Source organism: Vicugna pacos, chromosome 8 (assembly GCF_048564905.1).
Source record: "Vicugna pacos chromosome 8, VicPac4, whole genome shotgun sequence".
Taxonomy (NCBI): Eukaryota; Metazoa; Chordata; class Mammalia; order Artiodactyla; family Camelidae; genus Vicugna; species Vicugna pacos.
In genome coordinates this window covers 65,768,132-65,790,308 of record NC_132994.1, presented here as the reverse complement: position 1 = coordinate 65,790,308, position 22,177 = coordinate 65,768,132, and the positions used below count along the sequence as shown (strand labels likewise).

Genomic DNA, 22,177 nt, shown 5'->3' with positions numbered 1-22,177 from the left:
CCCTCCCTCTAAGGCTAAGTTTCCCCCATGCACTGATTGCATAGCCTGGATCTAAGGTACCTCCAACAAGCCCTCTTTTACATCTGCCATTTCTTCCCTCTCTCATGTGCCCCTCCCCTCAACTTTGAACATGCTTAAAGATCTCCCATTAATTAAAAGAAATAAACTTCCCTCGATTCTACTTCTCACTCCAACTGGTCCCAGTTATATCTGTTTTCACTAAACTTTTTAAAAAGCATCCTAATGATGGCAAACACATACACTGCTTATGACATGCCCAGCTGTGTTCTGAGAGCCTTCTTTATTAACCCATTTAATCCTCACAGCCACCTTTTCAGGTGGTTAGATCACTACCCCCATTTTACAGATGAAGAAACTGAGGCACGGGTAGTTAATAACTTGCCCAAGTTCACCCAGCTAAGAAGTAGCCATCACAAGATTCCAGCTCAAGGATTCAAGTGCCAGAGTCTTCACTCTTAGTCTGGACTTGGTGCTCCTGGGGCTTCCTCTTTGGAATCAGACTCTTGTCTCCTCAGGTTCCTCAAGTAATTTTTTTAAGGGTGTCATTGTCCCTTCTTCCTCCACCTTCCTAAATTTCTCAGTCAATTTCATATTGTTGAATCCCTTCTCCATGGTGGGAGGGGCTCACTCCTCCCATGGTACCTCTGCAGCTCACCTTTAACCCTCCTCCTCCCTTCCCAAGACACTAGCTCATTTCCAGCAATCTGCACCCATACCCAGATCTCAGTACAAGAGCTTCCTTGCTGGTCCTCCAGGTTTCCCAGCTCCCAAACAGCCTCCCCACCACTGCTGTGAATGTCTCTGAAGCCCAGCTGTCACCAACACCGTGCTCAGATATCTGCTCTGGTTCCACATTTCAAAGTGCCAGACCAAGGAGAAGACTGCGCTGGGCCAGGTCAGTGGAGACTGGATGGAGGGGACAAGTGGCCCAGGGACTGTGGGCCCTTTGGTCATACTCATCTGTTGGGAACCCAATTGCTACTTCTACAGGAGGAGGGGAATATGCAGCTTTCTTCATAGAAGTAGTTGAGATTACTAATCAATAAATGCCCTTTAAAGTATGACTTTGGCCAAAGGGAGCATTTGTCTCTCCCTCCAGACCAGCTATGCAACTTCTTTTCCTCACTTGTAACCGCTGAGCAAGAGGGACAGTATTTTGGATCCCCAGGGAATGGGAATTTTTTTTTTCCCCTGCTATCTCTAAATCTGAGATTTAATTTTTTTTCAACGTAGTTTTTCTTCCCACGACAGCTTTAAATCAATTTCAGAATGCCAGTTACTTACGGCAGACACATTTCAACAATTTTCTATGAAGAGCCCAAAGAAAGACACTGAAATTAGCCAATTTCTTCTGATTACTATAGTTGTACTAATGGAATTTTTCTCCCAATAATTTCTTAGTTTTTCAATGCCATTCTTTAGACCCTGACAAAGTACAATGTAATTTTTAAGTGATACAAGAAAATATAGAAGGAAATAACTGTCCAGGAGATTTAGGGGAATTGAAATAAAATAACTTAAATGATTTGAGAAGCAGAACGCTGCAAAATCCTTGTCTCTGTCTCTTTGGAGTAATCTTTTGGGATAATGTCTCTATGTCCCTAAAAGATGATATGGCTAAGAATGAAATTATTTCTGAATATGCCATTCTGTTTTTGGAAAATGTGATAAAACACTTAATGTTAGTAGTCTGAAGTGATTTAGAAATCATTTTATTTTCGAAGTATTTGAAACCTTTTAAGTCTTGGCACAGGAGAAGGGAGGGAAGAACTATTTTTAAAAAGGAGAAAAAGAAGGCTGCATGGAATGGTGGGAAGAGTGGTGCTGGCCTTGGGAGATGACCGTGGGACCGCTCATCCCCCTCTCTGGGACCAGCGGGCCGTGACCTCCCCCGCCCCCTCACCTTCAGTTAGGACATCAAGGCACAGGATTTGTATCTGCCCAAATCAAAGTTCACCCTGAAAATAAGAGAAACTGTCAACGTTTACTGCCACTGCTAAGCTCAAAGTGGCCCAAGAGAGGAGGAGGGAGAGGAGAGGGGAAAGGAGAGGGGAGAGGAGCGCGCAGAGGAGAGGGGAGGCCACGTGGGCGGCAGTCAAAACCCGCTGCCCCGACCGCGGAAGAGCTGCGCATGCTCCGTGGGGTCCGGCAGCTTCCAAGTTCAGAGCTCAATTCTCTAACCGCATTGTCTCTTTAAAACAAAATCTCTCTGAGGCCAAGTTTAATGATGAAATTAATAATGATTTATGTGTCATGACAGACACTTCTAAAAAACAAACCACTTAAAAAATCAGTGGACTGGAAGGCGCTTGGTTTCAAGTCCAATTCCCTGTTACCCTGCTATTTCTCTGACCCAACCCACCTCATTTTCTTGTTTAATGGAGGAGGCTCCCAGCCAGGAAAATAAGAGCATGAAAGCGACCATGCAGGACACAGCTGGGAGCAAGGAAGAATATTAATTCTGCTAATTCTAAACTACACCCCCAGCCCTGAAACACACACACACACACAGAGAATTTGGGGTGTTCACAAAACTTGCTTTGATTTTTATCATTGCTATTTCTGTTCATAATAATAATAATAATGGTATCACAACAAATACATATTTTAAGGACTACAAGTTTTTGGCAGTTCGATTTGGCATGTTTTCTACCTATTCTACAACTGAAGGCGGTAATTTGGAAAACACTTACTACTTTGTAGACTGAAAATCATCATTTATAAAATGATTATGAATGTTACCTCTTTTCCTTCTAAGATCATTTTAAAGACAATTCTTCGTCTTTCTTTCCTATTTCCTTCTCCATTTCAAAGAGGGAGTTTTGTTAGACGTGCTGAAGAAAAGCAAGGGTCAAAGGCAGGAAAAACCAGGCATCAGTGTTCTCTTAACTTTCAGCAACACCACCAACTGGTCCCCCGTGTGAAAAGGTGAAAATAAAACTTTACACACAGGATAGGGAGATTTGGCTGATTGTTTTTCAGACTTTCGGAAAACGGTGCAGTTTGGGTTGAGAAAAACAATTTTACTGTTTTTGTCAGGCAGGTGCTGTGTGTATGAACTTGTTTGGGTGCTCAGTTGTTGACCTTTATCAGATGGGCTGGAGAGCTGGGATTTTGGCAGGTCACGCCGTCAAAGATAAATCTGTGCCTGGTATTTTTCTGCCTAAGGAAAAATTACCTTCTTGTGTTATCTAAGGCGTCATTCTCATCATAATCTGATATATTTTTAATAGTTATTGCTTTGGTCATAGTTTTTAATATGCTATTGGGTTTAATAGTAGATCACTTAGCAACTTAGTCAATATCAGTGTTGCATAAGTTCTCAAAGGTAATTAACTTGAAACTATGGTAATGGCATCCTTGTTTATTTGCTCCCCCAGAAGGCTGACCTTCTCTTGGTAATCCATAAAAGCAGTGTTCACTTCCATCTGGTGGTAAGACAAGTTTTCAGCACGTCCTACAATCCAAATGTGGTTTTCTCCCCGGGTTCTGTATTTCCTCACTTCTAAGTCACCATTTCAATCTTTTTTTCTTTACTTCAAATTATGGTTACCTTTATGCACCAGTCAAGAGTGTTATGTAACTGGCATGGCATCAAACCAGAGGGCAGAGGGGAAGCTGCTAAAACACATCCAAGATCCTTCCTAGAAGGACATCCTTGGAGAACAAGGTCTGAGGCAGATAGAGCCAAAGCAACCACCACAAAGAGAAGCCCACAGCAAGCAACAGGGCTTCAGTGAAACACTAACGTGCTCCAAGTTCTCTTTTGAGTTAACTCCCTTCACTTTTAGGTTGCTTATTCTTTCATAGTCTAGTTTTGTCACACCCTGGAAGAATCGATGCTTTATTTTACACCAGAGCCAATAGAATATGTGTAATCAGCATTTCCACTGTGCGTTGCTCTCCTGTGGTTCTCTGATTGTCCCCTGTGTAAGGCTGTTTTCTCCAACAAGATTGTCATCTCCTCAAATAGAAGACTGTACTTTTTTGAGCCACTGTAGCACCTCTCACATTTCGGGGGACATGGCGAAAGCCCTAACAGGAAATGAGTGGAGCTGAACAAAGGAGAACAAACTAATTGTCACGACAGTGCTTAATAACCCAAAGAAACAGCATTAATGCTTCAACTGTTACAGGCAATTAATCTGAAAAAAACAATTGAAACCAAGGGCACCAACCATTTGGAGGAAACTAAGTCTGAGTCTGTGCTAGTCAGTTCTTACTAAAGGTATTGAGCCGAGTGCTGACGTTGACACTATGGCCCAGAAATCTCACGTCGTCACAGCAGAAGAAAAGATCTTGGAAAAAAAAAGTGGTGCGTAGAGAAATATGAAAGAGATGCTGAAGTATCCGACCCACACGAAGATCTACAGGCCCTTTTAGCTAATTAACTAGTTAATTTCTAAACTAGCTCCTTCTTGTAGTGGAGACACAATTTCAGACACCGTGTGTCCCAGGCACTGTACAAAACGCTCAACTTTCATTGCCACATGTGATTAAATAATCACCAAAAAGGAAACTGAGATCAAGTAAGTGAGAGAATGTCTCCAAGAGCATCCAGCCAAATCCCACCTTACTAGTAGAATCACCCAAACCATCTATTTAATAATGAGACTCATGACACTCAGGTAGTTTAAGAGACTTGTCCAAGATTACAGCAGGTTTGGGGCTGACCCATTCCTAGAACCACGTCTCCTGAGTCATACTTTAGGCATGATTGCCATTATAGAATAAACAATGACTTAATTTACTAGCTGCACGAAAGTTTAACAAGAATTTTCCAGAGAAGCATGGAACACTCCACATTTTTTTCTTATAAACAAAATCCTTCGTTTTCCAAATAACATGCTAAAAACTTTTAAAACTATTTTTTGCAACTAATTTTGAGAAGAAACTGAGAAGTGGTAAAGTTGGTACTCATTTCTCTCTACTTCCTGGACCCAGGGGTTGAGGGCTCCTTCATGGAAGAGGAAGCAGAATCTCCAAGCATTTCCTTATGGTCCATCTCCTCTGGTTGTTACCGCTCACTCACCTGTGGTCTTCTCTGCTTTTCACGTCATGACCCATGGATTTCCTGATGCAGAAGTGAAAGATGAGGCGGTAGAGAGAACTGGCAGCAGGAATCCTGGCCAATATGGCACAGACGTCAAGCTTGGATCAAGACCCAGAGAGACCTGGGTTTGAAGCTTGGTTCTTTCATTTCTCAACTGTTGATTGACAGCAAGTTATTTAACCACTGTTTCCTCCCTGTTTACAACGGTCCTTATTCCCCAAGGAATGAAGATGGAATGAAAATCGGTTCTCAATAAGTATTAACCACAGTTACCTTTTCTCAGAACTGGAAGTAAAGCTGTGTCATTGCCCATTAACTGTATGCTGGCACCTAAAGAAATGGAGAAAGACATGGTGAAATTTGGGTTCTGTGGTAGGTGGAAGACAAAGCTAATAATTACCCTGTACACACCAGTATGGCCACACTGGTTGTTAAAATAACAAAATAACTCCATGCCAATTGTTTATGAGCCACTAACTTGAGTCCCTGGAGTGCCCTTTTGTGCCACCTCAGCTTCCTTGGCCCCTCCCCTAGGAATGCCTCCTCCCATCTCATTTCACCCAACAACTAAAGGGTTAGCACCTGGCAGGCTAGGAGGTGGGTGGTAGGGGAGAAACCCAGGACCTGCTCACGTGCTCCTGGGCAGCATCCCTTCTGATTGATTGATGCCTATCATTATTTTGAATATTTGTTTGCATTTGAATAAATATTTGGTTGTATTCAGTTTTTTTTTAATTGAAGTATAGTCAGTTACACTGTGTCAATTTCTGGTATACAGCCTAATGTTTCAATCATACATATACACATACATATATTCATTTTCACTTTTTTTCATTTAGGTTCCTACAAGATATTGAATGTAGTTCCCTGTGCTATACAGAAGAAATTTGTTTTTATCCATTTTTATATATAGTAGTTAATATTTGCAAATCTCCAACTCCCAATTTATCCCTTCCCACCCCCTTTCCCCTGGTAACCATAAGATTGTTTACTATGTGAGTCTGTTTTGTAGATGAGTTCATTTTTATTTTCTCTTTTTTTAGATTCCACACACATATGAGTGATATTGTATGGTATTTTTCTTTCTCTTTCTGGCCAAATTCACTTAGGATAACGTTCTTCAGGTCCATCCATGTTGCTGCAAATGGCATCATTTAATTCTTCTTTATGGCTGAGTAGTATTCCATTGTATAAATATACCACATCTTCTTTATCCAGTCATCTGTCCATGGACATTTAGGTTGTTTCCATGTCTTGGCTATTGTATATAGTGCTGCTAGGTGGCATTCAGTCTTAAGCACCTAAATGAAAGCCATTCCTATAGGACTGAGGTAAGCATGTTTCAACCTTTGTGCTAATTAGAAAAAAGCACTTCTTCCTCCCATTGGAAGCAACCCCTCACCAGGAGACCCACTTGAGGAGAAGGCTGGACTTGAGCTTTTTATCTGGACACCCTGCTGAAGGCATGGTCTTATTATACAGCTGCTCTCCACTTTCCACCTTAATCCCCTGAATACATACTTCAAAACTGAAACACTATGTTGCAAAATCCTTGTCAGGAAGTCCAACAAAGTTGTGGTCTTTCCCATGATAGCTATATGGGTGCTTTTTAACAATATCAATTATCCCACTAGTTTAATTATTTTATTACTTTTTACTCTTCCCACCCCGTCCATTTTACTTAGTGCCTACTGCACTCTACTCTATAGAGTCATCCTAGAATTGGCCAATTTGGGCTTTACTTAGAATCAAATGGGTGGCTTTTATACAAAATACTGATGTCAGGGCCCAAACCCAAATCAATTAAACCAGACTGTCAGGGGTAGAGCCTGAGCATCAGGACATATTTTAAAGCTTCTCAGGATTTTCTGATGCACAGCCAAGAATTAAAACCACTGTCCTGGGAGTGGTTATAACTCAAGTGGTAAAGCGCATGCTTAGCACACACAAGGTCCTGGGTTCAATCCCCAGTACCTCTCTAAAAATAAATAAATAAGTAAACCTAATTACCTCCCTCTAAACAATAAATAAATAAGTAAAAATGAAAAAAAAAACCACTGTCCTACAAACACTAGAGAGATAGAAATGAAGCAGAGTACTGGGGCTTGCCTCTGTGTGTGTGAGATCCCTCTCAGCTGTACCGACACTTACTATGAGTGAAACATACACATATGCGTGTTTTTAAAATTACAACAGGAAAAAGAGCATCCAACATACAGGCCATTTAACCAAAGACCTGGAACATTTCCAAAATATGTAAAGACTTTTTGTTCCCCATTTTAGCCCCTTTTCTTCTCCCAGGCCAAGTAACCAGATTTTTGCTTCTGTGTTTCCTTTCTTTTTCATTACCCTTTTCCCCACAGGCATGTGTACTTCTAAATGAAATATTGCTTGCTTCTGCCTATTTTCAAATGCCTATGACTGGATTCCTACTGAGTACATCCCTTTAAGACTTCCTCCTTTTAGCTCAGATTTGTGTTTTGATCACTTTTACATATTGTTTCATTTAATCCTCACAACAATCCCATAAATGAGGTTTTGAAGATGAGGAAACGGAGGCTTGAAAGGGTAAATAGCTTGACCAGAACCACATTCTAACAGCAGCAGAAGCGGATTCAGAACATAGATCTGTTCATCTCAAAGCTTAGCCACTGAACCACACTGACTAACCATTGTCCTGAATTTGCCACAAAATCATAAGGATTATGAGAAATAAAGTCACTGGATAACAAAGTTGAAAGTTTAAGAACAACACTGTCTCATCATGCCCAAGCTAGGCTGTGTTCACAGACGTTGCCCGAGCAAGTCATCAAGGCCCAGGCAGAGTTACTGGGAATTACACGGTGTGCAGAACTGATGTTCATTCTGATTTCTTTGAAACTATTGAACTCCCAAGTGCTAAACTTATGACTGTACAGACACATCTATCATAAAATGGACACACTGCATATGGAGAAATGCTCGTAATTCTCTTATTCTTTGTACCATTGTAAATAAAGATGTCTTTCCCACAGGAAAGTGTTAATGGTAATGTGTTATTTTCAAGACAAATTATGCTTAATAGTTCCTTATGTTTCTATACCTGTTGCCACCTTAACTTGGCTCAAACAATCAGTCAAAATCCGCTATGAATTTTAGGGGTAAACATTATGAGCTGATGTGTATATCACACACATTCTTTTCCCATTCTTTTTCTTTTTTTAACTTGGTTGAGATTCACACTACAAACCTTCAGACTGTTCTTGTGAGTAGAAAGAGCTTGGTAAGGTTGGAGTGCTGGCAAGGAAGACATGTGCCTTGATGACTTACTCCTCTCAAGGGTGCCATCCACAGACCTTTCCACCAACTAGAGAGCGGAGCCTGCTTTCAGAGGCTGGCTCACAGAGTCCTGTAAACCAACTCGAATACCAGTTTACTCCTTAGTCATGAGAACTCAATGGTAAAAAGGGCTGAAACACTTGCATCATTGGGCAAACCAAATGGGAAACCATTTTATGAATGGAAGTTTGCGGGATAAGCAATGGACCCAGAAAAGGGCAGAGCTGTTGACTGACTCTATGTAGGAAAGACTTTCCTCTGGGACTGAATGGGTCTGGGCTTCCAGTCACCCTCTCTGCAGGTCAGTGCATTGCCGTTGCCTTGGCATTTCTTGGGGCAGGCTTCTGCGGTTTCCCTTTAGTCAGCCCCAGGCTGGATGTCTTCAGGAAACCTTTTCTACTAGACCCATGCACATACGTACTATAGTGTTTAATACCTGGATTTCGATCCAGACTTGGCTGCTTTCCTAGCTCTGTGATCTAGTTAGACAAATGCTCTAAGGCTGGGTTTCCTTATCTGTAAATTGAGGATAATATTCCTGCTTCTCAGGATTGTGTGAGGATTAAATGAGATAATAACGTTAATGTACTTAGAACAGTGCCCACCACATAGTGGGTGCTTAATATATGATATCTACTATTATTTAAATAAAAATGTTAAGAACACATATTATTTATAAATATATTTCATATTGGCAACTGAATTTTGCATAGAAGGGCAAACAATGGAAGGGCATTGACTCATTGAAATGAATAGTCCTTCAAATAGTGCTTTGCTCATACTTGGGATCAGCTATTCTTATTAAATAGGAAGTGTTAATAAGCACAATTTTAATAAAATTAGCAAACAACAGCACAGATTATGCTTGTGTATAAGTGAGGGTTATGAAATATTTCTTAAATTCAGAGTTCAGAAATACAGAAGGTAGAAAGGATTTCAGAATCAATGAGACCTTTTGTGGGTCGTTTCATCTGCATGAAAGGAAATATTTAGAGAAACCAAAAAGGTCAAACTAACCTGAAGCCCAATTTTATTGACAACAGTTTAAGTTACCTTTAGCATATTTCATTACACTGTAATCAGGACCATCAGCAAATATGTACGGAGTGCCTACCACACTCAAGCCACTGCAGTGTGGGCTGCATTCATGGTTAACTGATATGGAAAGTTACTAAGTATACAATAAAGTACCTGTATTGGATGATTAAAATCTAACTGGGGAGACAGAATGTAGCATAAAAATAAATCAGTAAAACAAAAAAAAAAGAGACCAAAAATTAGCCTCCAAAATTTTCCAGTGGTTTTTGGAATGTGCCTAGATTACTCTAATATTGAAAAATATTTTAAAACATAAAGCTTAAGATTAGGGGAAAAAGTAAGTAATTCTCTAATCATCATAAACTTTTTGTCAATAACCTCACAAAAGAAAGATCTTAGATTTGTATGGAAACATCAATATTCAACCATTTTTCCATGCATAACCAGAACTTGTATCTGGTTTAATTTCAGTGAGCCATTCTTTAAAGTCACATACATATTGGCCTATGTGTAACACATGTTTTATCCACTCTAAATTCCTGCTTATTTCTTCTGGGGCTTTTTCAGGTTCGAGGTAAATTTGGAAAGAAAAAAATTACATGATATTTAAACTCGGATTGAAAAACTAGTACAAAAATTTGATTAGTGATGCAGGAAATTTCACCCAACACATTTCATAAAGAATAAAAATTTAAATGCATGTGGTAGAACCACTCTAGTAAACCATGTCAGTGCAGTGATACTATCTAACAATCAAACTTAAAAATCATTTCCCACCAAAAAGGATTAGTTTTGCTTAAAAGATTATGCAGATTGTAAACATCTGTGGGACACAATTGCTAATCAAAATATTTAACTTCACAACAGACTGCTAAGTGGTTTCAATGTAATATAATGGATAAAGTTCTATTTTTAAAGGGTCATATCACCAGAAGTTGTCCCATTTGACTACTGTCCCTTTTTCCATGCTACAGTGGATCGTAAAATTTCAAATTTATCTATTTTTTACTATGTATTTTCAAAACAATTTTCAATTCCCATATAACATGAAACTTACAGTCATAAATCTAAAATCTGAGTTTTTAAGAAGAAAGATACATGGTAACCTTACCTGAATAGACAAAGAAAAATTAAAACAAATAACCAAATGTGTTCCCTTTAAATAAAAAATAGACTAATTTAATATAGTAGAAGAGTTTGTTTGGCTACTATTTCTTGATCATTTAAAAACCCTCCTAACATGAAGGAGTGTCATCATAATTTAGGAGATCTGACAATCCAGGAGCCATGTATCAAGTCCTTGAAGACACCAATCACTGTGTCCACATATAGCTCCCATCCATATCTTGACATCACTTTATAAGAAACACATGCTTTCTACTTTATACGACTGTAACCCATTATGTGGGGCCTTGGTTTGATTACATCTATTCCTAGCATGTATAATATTAGATTATCTGAAGTGAATTTAATCAAGTGGAAAAAATTAAACTACCTTCTTTGAGAGCTAGAGAATACAATTCCTAATTAAATGGATTGGTATCAGATTCTGAAGATACTGGAAGCTACACATTCATTTACCTGACTGATCAGAACCTTAAACCTACCAAAATGAGATCTACTAACCAAATATTTTTTTGGATGAAGCTAACAAATACAGCTTGTTTAGACTTTGACAGTATGTCTGGGAGAGTGATTTTTGCTTTCAGATAAATCTGTTTAATGAAAGCAGCACAGAACAACTGTCTCAAAAACTATCAGTAATTCTTCCAAAAGATGACAAATATTCACAGTACAGGGAAATGCTGAGCACCGCTGGTATACATGGTAGATACATCACAAGTTACTGAAAAAGTGATGTAGCAAGTAACAAGCTTGCATTCTGAGACTTAGAGCTAAAAATCTGTATTTAGAAAAGAGATTCTGCAAAATACTAATTATAATAAATAACAGGTTAACATGTATAACATATAAAGATCTCTCAAAAATCTAAATGGAATATGTGAACAGAAAAACTAGCAAAAGATTTATAAAAGACAAAATACTAAAGGCCAACAAACATAATTTTTTAAAGTTCAACCCCACTGGTAATCAAAGAATTGCAAATTTTTAAAACTGTATACTACCAGTTTTGAAATAATATTTATGGTGTGATGATGTGGGAAACAGGTACTCTGGGACAGAGCTGGAGGCAGTATCAACTGTTACAGTCTTCCCAGAGAACAATTTGACTTCAGTTCAAAATCTCAAAACGTTTAAGAAAAACAAAAGCTTTTCTATCGTCTCATCTATAGTTCAGAATAAAATAACTGAAAAAAAATCCCACTCATTAAAAAAATCATATATATATATATATTTTATATATTTATATATATATATAAAGAACCTTAAAGGATTCAATATGTTATAGACTCAGAAACTTAATACTATAAATGTAATCCAAAATTAGTCACTACTTTAAGGCTTTCTAGAAGAATAAACACAAAAATTCGAATAGCCTAGACGGAATAGAAAGAATTAAGGAGAAGAGACGTTAACCTGCAAGTTATTGTTAAGCATTATGATAAAAACTAAGATTGATTCAGTAATAAATAGTTCATTAATAAAACCAAATCACAAGTTTAAAACAGCACTGTTACGAGCTGAACTGGTTCCCTCCCACCCAAATTCATATCTACTCAGTACCTCAGAATGTGACTGTATTTGGAGATAAGGTCTTTAAATAAGTAATGACATTAAAATGAATTAATTGGGGGGGACCCTAATCTGAGATGACTGATAATCCTTATAGGAAGAGGAAATTTGGACACAGACACACAGGGAAGATGATACAAGACTCAGGGAAGCCAAGGAGAGAGGCCTCAGTGGAGATTAAATTTGTTGACGCCGTGGTCTGGAACTACTAGCCTCCAAAATTGTGAGAAAAATTAATTTCTGTTGTTTAAGCCGCCCAGTCTGTGATATTTGTCACAGCAGCCCTAGTAAATTAGAATATAAGACCTAAGTATATTGAATAATTTAGTATATGGTGAAGATGATATTTCAACTCAGTGGGGAAAAGGTCAATTCAATAAATTATTTTAGAATGATATATTTGGAAAAATGAATTATTTTGGGTTAATCATTTGTATCTAACTATAAAGTTTAAACCAAAAAAACCCAGGTTGGTCTTAATTTTTAATGAAAAAAATTATTCTAGCAATAGAAGAAAAATAAGTATAACCTTGAAGGATGGGAGAGCTCTTCTAAGCAGAATCCATGTAAGAAAATATTGATAAGTTTGATCTATCATACCACCTCTCTCATATACCAAACTCCAGTTCACGTATGGGTCTGTTTATTGGTTTTCTAATTTGTTAAATTCTAGATAGCAAAGATACAGTAAGTACCCTAAACATAAAAGTATAAATGAAGGAAAATAATCACTACATATATAGTAGACAAAGAGTTTTTTAAATATAAAAATTTCTTGCTAATCAATGAGAAACAAATATCACAGTCAAAAAATTAATCATCAATTGACAAAAGAAGAAATAAAAGTGGCCAAAGGAAGTGAAAAAAAGATTCAACTTCACAGTACTAACAAAACTACAACTTAATGAATGAGATATAATTTGTACTCATCAAACTAGCAAAGACTTTTTAAAAATAACAACGAGAATCTTTCCTTTTCTATTTAGCACTTAAGAAAAAAAAAGATATTGTCCCCTACCCAAAGTTCAATATACAGTCACCAAATTTTCTGCAAAAAAAATTAAAGTTTGATTTTGACATTTAAGTCCTTGCGATATCTGGCATTGAATTTTGTATATGGTATGATGCAGGAATCTAGTTTGCAATTTCATCTTTCTTCATTATATTTTACTATTTTTATCCAGTAAAATAATCCCTCCTTGCCCCAATAATCTAGCATGTCACTTTGATTATTTGCCAAACTTCAGTTTATAGGCTCTCAAACACATTCTGCCACTCAATTTGTTTATTTCTAAGTCAAGACCACACTGCCTTTTTATGATAGGTTCAAAATAAGTCCTAATGTCTGATAGAGCAGAACCCTCTCTTTACTTTTCTTCTTTAAAACATTCTAGCCACTCTCTTTTTTTAACATTTTTTATTGATTTATAATCATTTTACAATGTTGTGTCAAATTCCAGTGTTCAGCACAATTTTTCAGTCATTCATGGACATGTACACACTCATTGTCACATTTTTTTCTCTGTGATTTATCATAACATTTTGTGTATATTTCCCTGTGCTATACAGTGTAATCTTGTTTATCTATTCTACAATTTTGAAATCCCAGTCTATCCCTTCCCACCCTCTACCCCCCTGGTAACCATAAGTCTGTATTCTCTGTCCATGAGTCTATTTCTGTCCTGTATTTATGCTTTGTTTTTGTTTGTTTGTTTGTTTTTGTTTTTGTTTTTTAGATTCCACATATGAGTGATCTCATATGGTATTTTTCTTTCTCTTTCTGGCTTACTTCACTTAGAATGACATTCTCTAGGAGCATCCATGTTGTTGCAAATGGCATTATGTTGTCGGTTTTTATGGCTGAGTAGTATTCCATTGTATAAATATACCACCTCTTCTTTATCCAGTCACCTATTGATGGACATTTAGGCTGTTTCCATGTTTTGGCTATTGTAAATAGTGCTGCTATGAACATTGGGGTGCAGGTGTCATCCTGAAGTAGATTTCCTTCTTGATACAAACCCAGGAGTGGGACTCCTGGGTCATATGGTAAGTCTATTCCTAGTCTTTTGAGGAATCTCCACACTGTTTTCCATAGTGGCTGCACCAAACTGCATTCCCACCAGCAGTGTAGGAGGGTTCCCCTTTCTCCACAGCCTCTCCAGCATTTGTCATTTGTGGATTTTTGAATGACGGCCATTCTGACTGGTGTGAGGTGATACCTCATTGTAGTTTTGATTTGCATTTCTCTGATAATTAGTGATATTGAACATTTTTTCATGTGCTTTTTGATCATTTGTATGTCTTCCTTGGAGAATTGCTTGTTTAGGTCTTCTGCCCACTTTTGGATTGGGTTGTTTATTTTTTTCTTATTGAGTCGTATGAGCTGCTTATATATTTTGGAGATCAAGCCTTTGTCGGTTTCACTTGCAAAAATTTTCTCCCATTCCGTAGGTTTTCTTCTTGTTTTATTTCTGGTTTCCTTTGCTCTGCAGAAGCTTATAAGTTTCATTAGGTCCCATTTGTTTATTCTTGCTTTTATTTCTTCTAGGAGAAAATTTTTGAAATGTATGTCAGATAATGTTTTGCCTATGTTTTCCTCTAGGAGGTTTATTGTATCTTGTCTTATGTTTAAGTCTTTAATCCATTTTGAGTTGATTTTTGTATATGGTGTAAGGGAGTGTTCTAGCTTCATTGTTTTACATGCTGCTGTCCAGTTTTCCCAACACCATTTGCTGAAGAGACTGTCTTTATTCCATTGTATATTCCTGCCTCCTTTGTCGAAGATGAGTTGACCAAAAGTTTGTGGGTTCATTTCTAGGCTCTCTATTCTGTTCCATTGGTCTATATGTATACCATGCTGTCTTGATGACTGTAGCTCTATAGTATTGTCTGAAGTCTGGGAGAGTTATTCCTCCAGCCTCTTTCTTTCTCTTCAGTAATGCTTTAGCAATTCTAGGTCTTTGATGGTTCCATATAAATTTTATTATGATTTGTTCTAGTTCTGTGAAATATGTCCTGGGTAATTGGATAGGGATTGCATTAAACCTGTAGATTGCCTTGGGCAGTGTGACCATTTTAACAATATTGATTCTTCCAATCCAAGAGCATGGAATATCTTTCCATTTTTTAAAGTTTTCTTTAATTTCCTTCATCAATGGTTTATAATTTTCTGTGTATAATTCTTTCACCTCCTTGGTTAGATTTATTCCCAGATATTTTATTACTTTGGGTGCTATTTTAAAGGGGATTGTTTCTTTACTTTCTTTTTCTGTTGATTTATCGTTAGTGTAAAGAAATGCAACTGATTTTTGAACATTAATTTTGTAACCTGCTACCTTGCTGAATTCTTCAATCAGCTCTAGTAGCTTTTCTGTGGACCTTTTAGGGTTTTCTATATATAGTAACATGTCGTCAGCATATAATGACACTTTTACCTCTTCTTTCCCAATTTGGATCCCTTTTATTTCTTTCTCTTGCCTGATTGCTGTGGCTAGGACTTCCAGGACTGTGTTGAATAGGAGTGGTGATAGTGGGCATCCTTGTCTTGTCCCAGATTTTAGTGGGAAGCTTTTGAGTTTTTCACCGTTGAGAACTACGCTGCCTGTAGGTTTGTCATATATAGCTTTTATTATGTTGAGATATGTTCCCTCTATACCCACTTTTATTCTAGCCACTCTTAGCTCTTTACTTTTCCACAAAAAATTTAGTAATTAATTTATTAAGTATCATGAAAAAACATGTTTGGATTCTTATTGGACTTTCATTGAAATAATAGGTCAATCTGAGAATTGACATCCTCAAAATATTGGCTTCTAATGGTTGAATATGATATAACTCTACTTACGTAGATCTTCTTTAATATCTCTTGATAATGTTTTATGATTCTTCCTCCAAGAAGTCTTTCAACATTTTATACTAGTCTCAGGTTCTCGATCTCTCTAACGTTAGAACCGTTTTTTCTGTAATTTTTGCTAGCACATAGAAGTGACATTGACTTTTGTATATAATTTTATATCTAGCCATCTTGCTGACCTCTCCTATTATTTTTAATAATTTTTCTGAAGGTTAAGATTTTCTATGTAAATAAGAATATAATTTGAAAATGATAGATGTATTTCTTTTTTCCAATCCTTATGCCTGAATTTAGTTCTCACAATGTTTGCTTCATGTATTTTAAGGCAGTTTAATTGGGTGTACACATATTTAGAATTTACTATATTGTCTTGGTGAGTTCTAATTTTATGTATTCTTTCTCCATTACTGATAATGATTTACCTAAAAGCAAGTTTTATCTGATGTTAATACAGCTATAGCAGCTTTCCTTTCGTTAATATTTGACTTACTCCACCCTTTTATTTTCTGGTTTTTGTGTCTTTATGCTTCAGGTATGGTCATAGGAAAAACTAAGTCTGGATATTTATAATCTAACTTGATAGCTCCTTTGAGTGGCAAATTTAATCCATTTGTAGTTATTGCAACTAGTGATAAATTTGTATACCTATCATATTATTTTACTTTCAGTCTGATTCTGCTTTCTGTTTCTTTTAAATTCTTTCTTATTCCACCCCCCAACAATTTAAGAATTGAGCATAATCTCACATCCCTTATCTTTCTCCTACATCCTCAACAACTCCCTTAAGCCTGGATAATTATGAATAAAGTTTCCCTTTTTGTATTCTTCGGTATTGGTTATATCTTTAAGTCAACCAACCTTACCAAGGTGTTTGATCGTCTTTATCTCACATCTCTTGTCTGTGTGAAGGTGAAGATTCTTGGGTACCCGAAAATAACAATCATTTCTTGCCCCACCAAACACCCCCTCATGTCAGTGTTTTATCCTTAGCCCCCTGCAGACAGGCAGCAATAAGACAAGGCAGTCCTTAGATTACAGCCCACCACCTCCTCTTTCCCTTGACTGCTCCCTCACAGCCTGGACTTTACTTCTGAGGATACACACCCCAGGAGACTGAGCCACAGCCGTGGAGCAGGCACTGAATGTTCCAGACAAAAGCAGAACTCTGAAGTCTCATCTTTTATTTTCTCATCCCACAGCCACACCTGTCTCAGCCACCTCCTCTAACAAACACACACATGCACACACACCAGTTCAAATCAATCCTCACAGTTTTTTTTCCTGAATCCTAAAGTTTTCCTTTTATAATTTCTCCAGATGCAAAAGATGAGAACCAGTGGTCTCTGCTAATTCAGCATCTTATAAGAATTCAAATTTTAGAAAATTTTATGTACAGAAATGTCCACCACAGGATCTTTATAACATTGAAACAGGTTTTTTTTAATCCATAGTGAAGTTTTAAATAAATAGATTTGATGTATCCATAAGGTAGAACACAATGTAGCCATTAAATTATTTTGTAGAAAAAACATCATGTGGGAAAACAATCTTAATAGCTGATAAATGAAAAAAATTCATTTATGAAACAAGCTTGCAATGTGATTTGATGTCTCTTTTTACAAACACACACACACACATATTCACATACAAATAGGTATTGTAGAGTGCATGTAAATACTGGCAAACCAGAAAAGATCTGTAGTTCAGTTGATAAGATTTTACCAATGTCAATTTCCTTATTTTAATAATGGTTATATGAGATGTTATCGTTGGGGAAAACTAGGTAAAGTTTACATGAGGACGCTCTGTATTGTCTCTGTAACTTCCTGTGAGTTTAAACTTATTTTAAAATTAAAAGTTTTTTAAAGCATGCACTGTAACAGACCAGGGGCTGGGAGGGGGGAGCAGGGTTCCTGCTTAGCAGCCATTTCTCCTTCCTGAGAGCACTTGATTTTCCTTTAGAAAATAAAAGTGTAAATATTCCCCCACTGTGCACAGTCTTGATGGAGTTTAATCCAAGAGGCTTTCAAATTGCCAAGCCAAATGCCTCCCCAGGATCCATCACAGACGACTTCAACAAGAAAATTCCTCTCGTAGCCAAGGCCTAGAGACACAGTCTGAGCTGGTCTGATCAGACTCTCACTCCAGAGATTTTTTCATCTTGACCAGAGTGATGCAACAGAGAAAAGTGGTTGGAGGTTCTTCGTTCCCAAGTGCCCAAATATCTCTTGCTGCCCTGGTCTTCCAATGGCTTGTTGCTCTCTGATCTACGTGGCACCCATCCAATATAATCTCTTTTTGTTTGAGTTTACTGAAGCCAGTAAACAAAGAGCTATAACTAAGTAAATGGTGTCTTATCTATGCCCGTTTTAAATAGAGTTAAGTGAACTTGTCCTCCTGTGAACTCCCTTCAAATTAGGGACAGTTGGTCACAGATTCTCATTTCTTCAAATAAAAGCTCTAATTAAAATCTTTCCCAGCTTTGCCAAAATTTAATAGCAGATCCTCCCCATTTGTGTCTCTCAGGTCTCCAGATTGATATTTTCACTGAGCACTTTTTTCTACCAGATCAATTTTTTGGCCAGACAGTCTTAAGATCATTGGCTTCACCTCAGGAAAATTCTGTGTTGAAACTAAAAGACTTGTGCTCACAATCCTCTGGAACATTGTTTAGAGAAGGGAAATCAATAAATTCATCACAGGTAAGACTAGAGACTTTGGAATCAAATCGAGCTGACTAAAAGGAAGCTTGCCTTCCCTGTGTGCTGGTGTTCTCGGCTTGTACAGCCCACATGACCTCTCTGAACTTCTGTTCTTCTCCTTTAAAATTGAAAGATAATATCATTATTCTGTGGATTATTCGGAGTATTAAGTAAGAGTTTCTGAAATGTGCCCAAAAGTGTATCAGACTGGAAGCAGACACTCATTAAACTTTTGGCTGCTCATCAAACAACTCAAGAAAGAAGAAGAAATAGAACAAGAGAAAAAGGAAAAGGAAGAATGAAAAGGGGAGGAAATGGTGCTCCTTCCTCGTCCATGAAGACAAAAGACTTTAGAATGCTTGACTTGAGTTTTCATATGACTTTATACATCTCCTCTTTGTATCTTCACAACAGACTCATGAAGAAGACTCAGCAGACGACTTTCCTGCTGAGGAAGAAATACAATGGAGCAAGACAACCTTGGCCTTTTAGAAATTCGTTTTTTACAGTATCTGCCAAGGAGAAAGAGGCATTGTGCTGAGTTAAGAGCAGAGCCAGGCCCAGAACCAATGTTCTGACCCAGCCTTTATGATTTCCTCTGCTTGGTCCACATTTTCTAGAACATTTACAGGTGACACCTACAATTCTCTTGTTCAGAAATATTTCGCTCCCATGCCAAAAAGCAAGATATGACTATCACTGGTATTATAACCTGAACCATGTCTTTGGCTACGTGCGCAAATGGAAAAGTTTTATATGTGCCTTAAAGTAATAGATCTGACATTTTTCCCTAGACGAATCATAATATTAAGACAGCTCTCTGCAAAACAGTTCAGATTGTGTTACTTAATGGACCGCAGTGTTGTTCAGCAGACACTTGATTGTGGGACAGTGTCGGGCCAGGACAAAACAGTGTGCATACTGTGTGATGTATCCTCACGCACTGCACCAGCTACCCAATCAACACAGGCTTTTAACAGTACGGCAGTATCGGGTCAGGACCAAAATCTGACTTCTTAGTTCCCTGTTAGAAAAGAGATGGCCTCATGAAAGCTTCTCTCTCCGTGTTTTGTATTTTGTGGTTTCAATAATATCCCACTTAGGGCAGAGAAAGCAAAAAATTCTGGCAAACGCATCATCGCAATAAATTATAACAGTGAAAGGAGAGGTTTACATTCTACCACGGAATAAAAGCTGGCTCTCATCGCAATTTCAATCATACAATTAAGAGCCTGCAGTGAACTTATCAAAATGCTTAATCTGTAGATGGAAGTACAGTTCAAGGTAGATCCATAAAATGTTGGGCTTGAAAAAAGCGTTAGAAATTATTACCTCAACCACCAGCCTCTTCCTCCAGTTTTAGATCACGAATCCGAAGATCAGAGAGGTTAAGTAACTTTCCACACTACCAAAGACACACCAAGTAAGACGGTGGAAAGATGTCAAGATTTGGAATCTGGAATATGAATTGTGTGTCTCTACATCAGGCCACTTCTAACACCTTCCCTGTGTCATCCAATAATCTATATATAAGCTGGAATCATTTATATTTCGGTACTTTGGGGGAAGACAGTCCAACTGTTTTCTCATAGTAAAGTGATATAATGATAAAAATAACAAAAATAATACCTATACCTTAGGTTGTAATAAGAATTAGCCAAAATGCCATTTGTATTAAAAAGCACTTTGTAAATGGTGCAAATGGAATGAATTTAAACATACCAGTGACCACAGAATACATTAGAAAAGTTAGTCAAAGTCTTTCTCCCATGAAAAGCACTGGATCCAAATGTTTTACAGGCAAATTTTATAAAACTCTCAAGGAACAGATCTATAAATATAAACAGGCATCTCCTAGACCAGAAGTCAGGATACTACAGCACAGTTTGCTCTGTCACCTGCTTTTGTAAATAAAGTTTTATTAAAACAGACACCCAATCATTGGCACATAGGCGCTGGTTGCTTTACAGCTACAAAGGCAGAGTCGAGGAGTTGTGAGAGGTCTGAAGTACTCACTCTGTGACCCTTTACCAGAAAATTTTCCTACAGGAAGGAAATCCAAACAGCCAATGAGCATATGTGGTGGCCATAAAAAGGCACCCCTCAGATCTTCTGGGGAGCGTAACTGACAGGCTTCCTGGCTGCTGTGTTCACACCAAGGCCGTGATCCCCACAGGCTGCCTCAAGGCAGGGACCAAGCAGGGCAGGGCTGCGTGGCACAGGACTCCTGCAGGGCACAGGCAGAGGACTCCTGTGACGTGACTTTGGCTCAAGGGCTCCACAGAGGCCAGGGGGAAGCATCCTTAGAACAACACTGTGGTCTGAGTCTGCCTCCCCGGCCCTTCTCCTCCCCTGCTCTCCTCTGGACCTGCATGGTGCTCTGACAGCTTCCACCACCCTCTCTGCTCTCTCCCCTTTTCCCTTCACAAGCATCTTCCCTCATAAACCTCTTGCACATCTCATCTAGTCTTAGTTTCTGCCTCTCAGAGGACGGAAACTAGCCTAATGTAAAAACTTCTACCTTCTTTCTTATGGGTGAGTTGTATTTTATCACATACAAATGCTGCATCTCTTTATCCATTCATCTATTGATGTGCACTAACGATGCTTCCATATCTTGGCAATTATAAGTAATATTGCTGATAATAGCGGGGTGTGTGTATCTTTTTTAATTAATTCTTATTTCGTGGTTGGTTTTATTCCTCTGATAACTATGTAAGTTTAAAAAGCTAAAGCTCTAAACATTCTTAGAAACAATGAACAGTACATATACGTAAAGTTTAAAAATATGTGCAGTATATTGTGTATATGTATTTACATGCAACACATTGATATGTGCAGTCAAACTGTAATGATTCTACCTAATAAAACTGAAAAATGAAAAAAAAATTAGAAATTGCTACCTTGCCTATTCTTGCATTAGGGATATGCAAAATAAAACGACCACATATCATTTTCACTCAATCAATTTCTAAATTTGAAACTATCAGTTGTTGGTGACTAAGGAGAAACTGATTTTCTCATAATCTACTAAAAGTAAACTGGTTCAGCCATGTAAGAAAGCAATTTGGGAAGAAAGTGCACATTTTAATCCAGCAATACTGCATCCTCCATAATCATCCTAGAGAAATATGTGAAATATGTCCAATGACACGTCTATAGGTGTTTCATTGCAATACTGTTCATAATTGTGAAAAACTGAGACTCTCCAACAGTACGATTAAATAAGTAACGGAGTATCTAGGTTCTGAAATCTCATGCAGGATATCATGGGTGAGAGATAGATTCATATGTATTGAAAGATCTCTAACACATCCTGTTAGTGCTAAAAGCAAGATATAAAGTGATAGATACCATGTAACACCATTTATATTTAAAACACATCCCCAAACCTCTCTCTCCATCTCTCTCTCCCCATCCCCCATTCACATACATATATTTATAAATTGAGCATCTGTGATTGGGTAGAGGAATGAAATTAGGAGTGGTGAAGGA

At 37.7% G+C, this 22,177-nt stretch overlaps 1 protein-coding gene across 1 annotated transcript in view; it reads right to left on the bottom strand.

Annotated features, from left to right (window-relative positions):
• ESR1 (estrogen receptor 1) overlaps positions 1–22,177 on the bottom strand; it is a 378,297-nt gene that overhangs the window by 349,685 nt on the left and 6,435 nt on the right. The window contains exon 2 of the mRNA XM_072966053.1: positions 5,348–5,404. The gene's annotated coding sequence lies outside the window, so the exon portion shown is untranslated. The remainder of the gene's footprint in view (positions 1–5,347; positions 5,405–22,177) is intronic.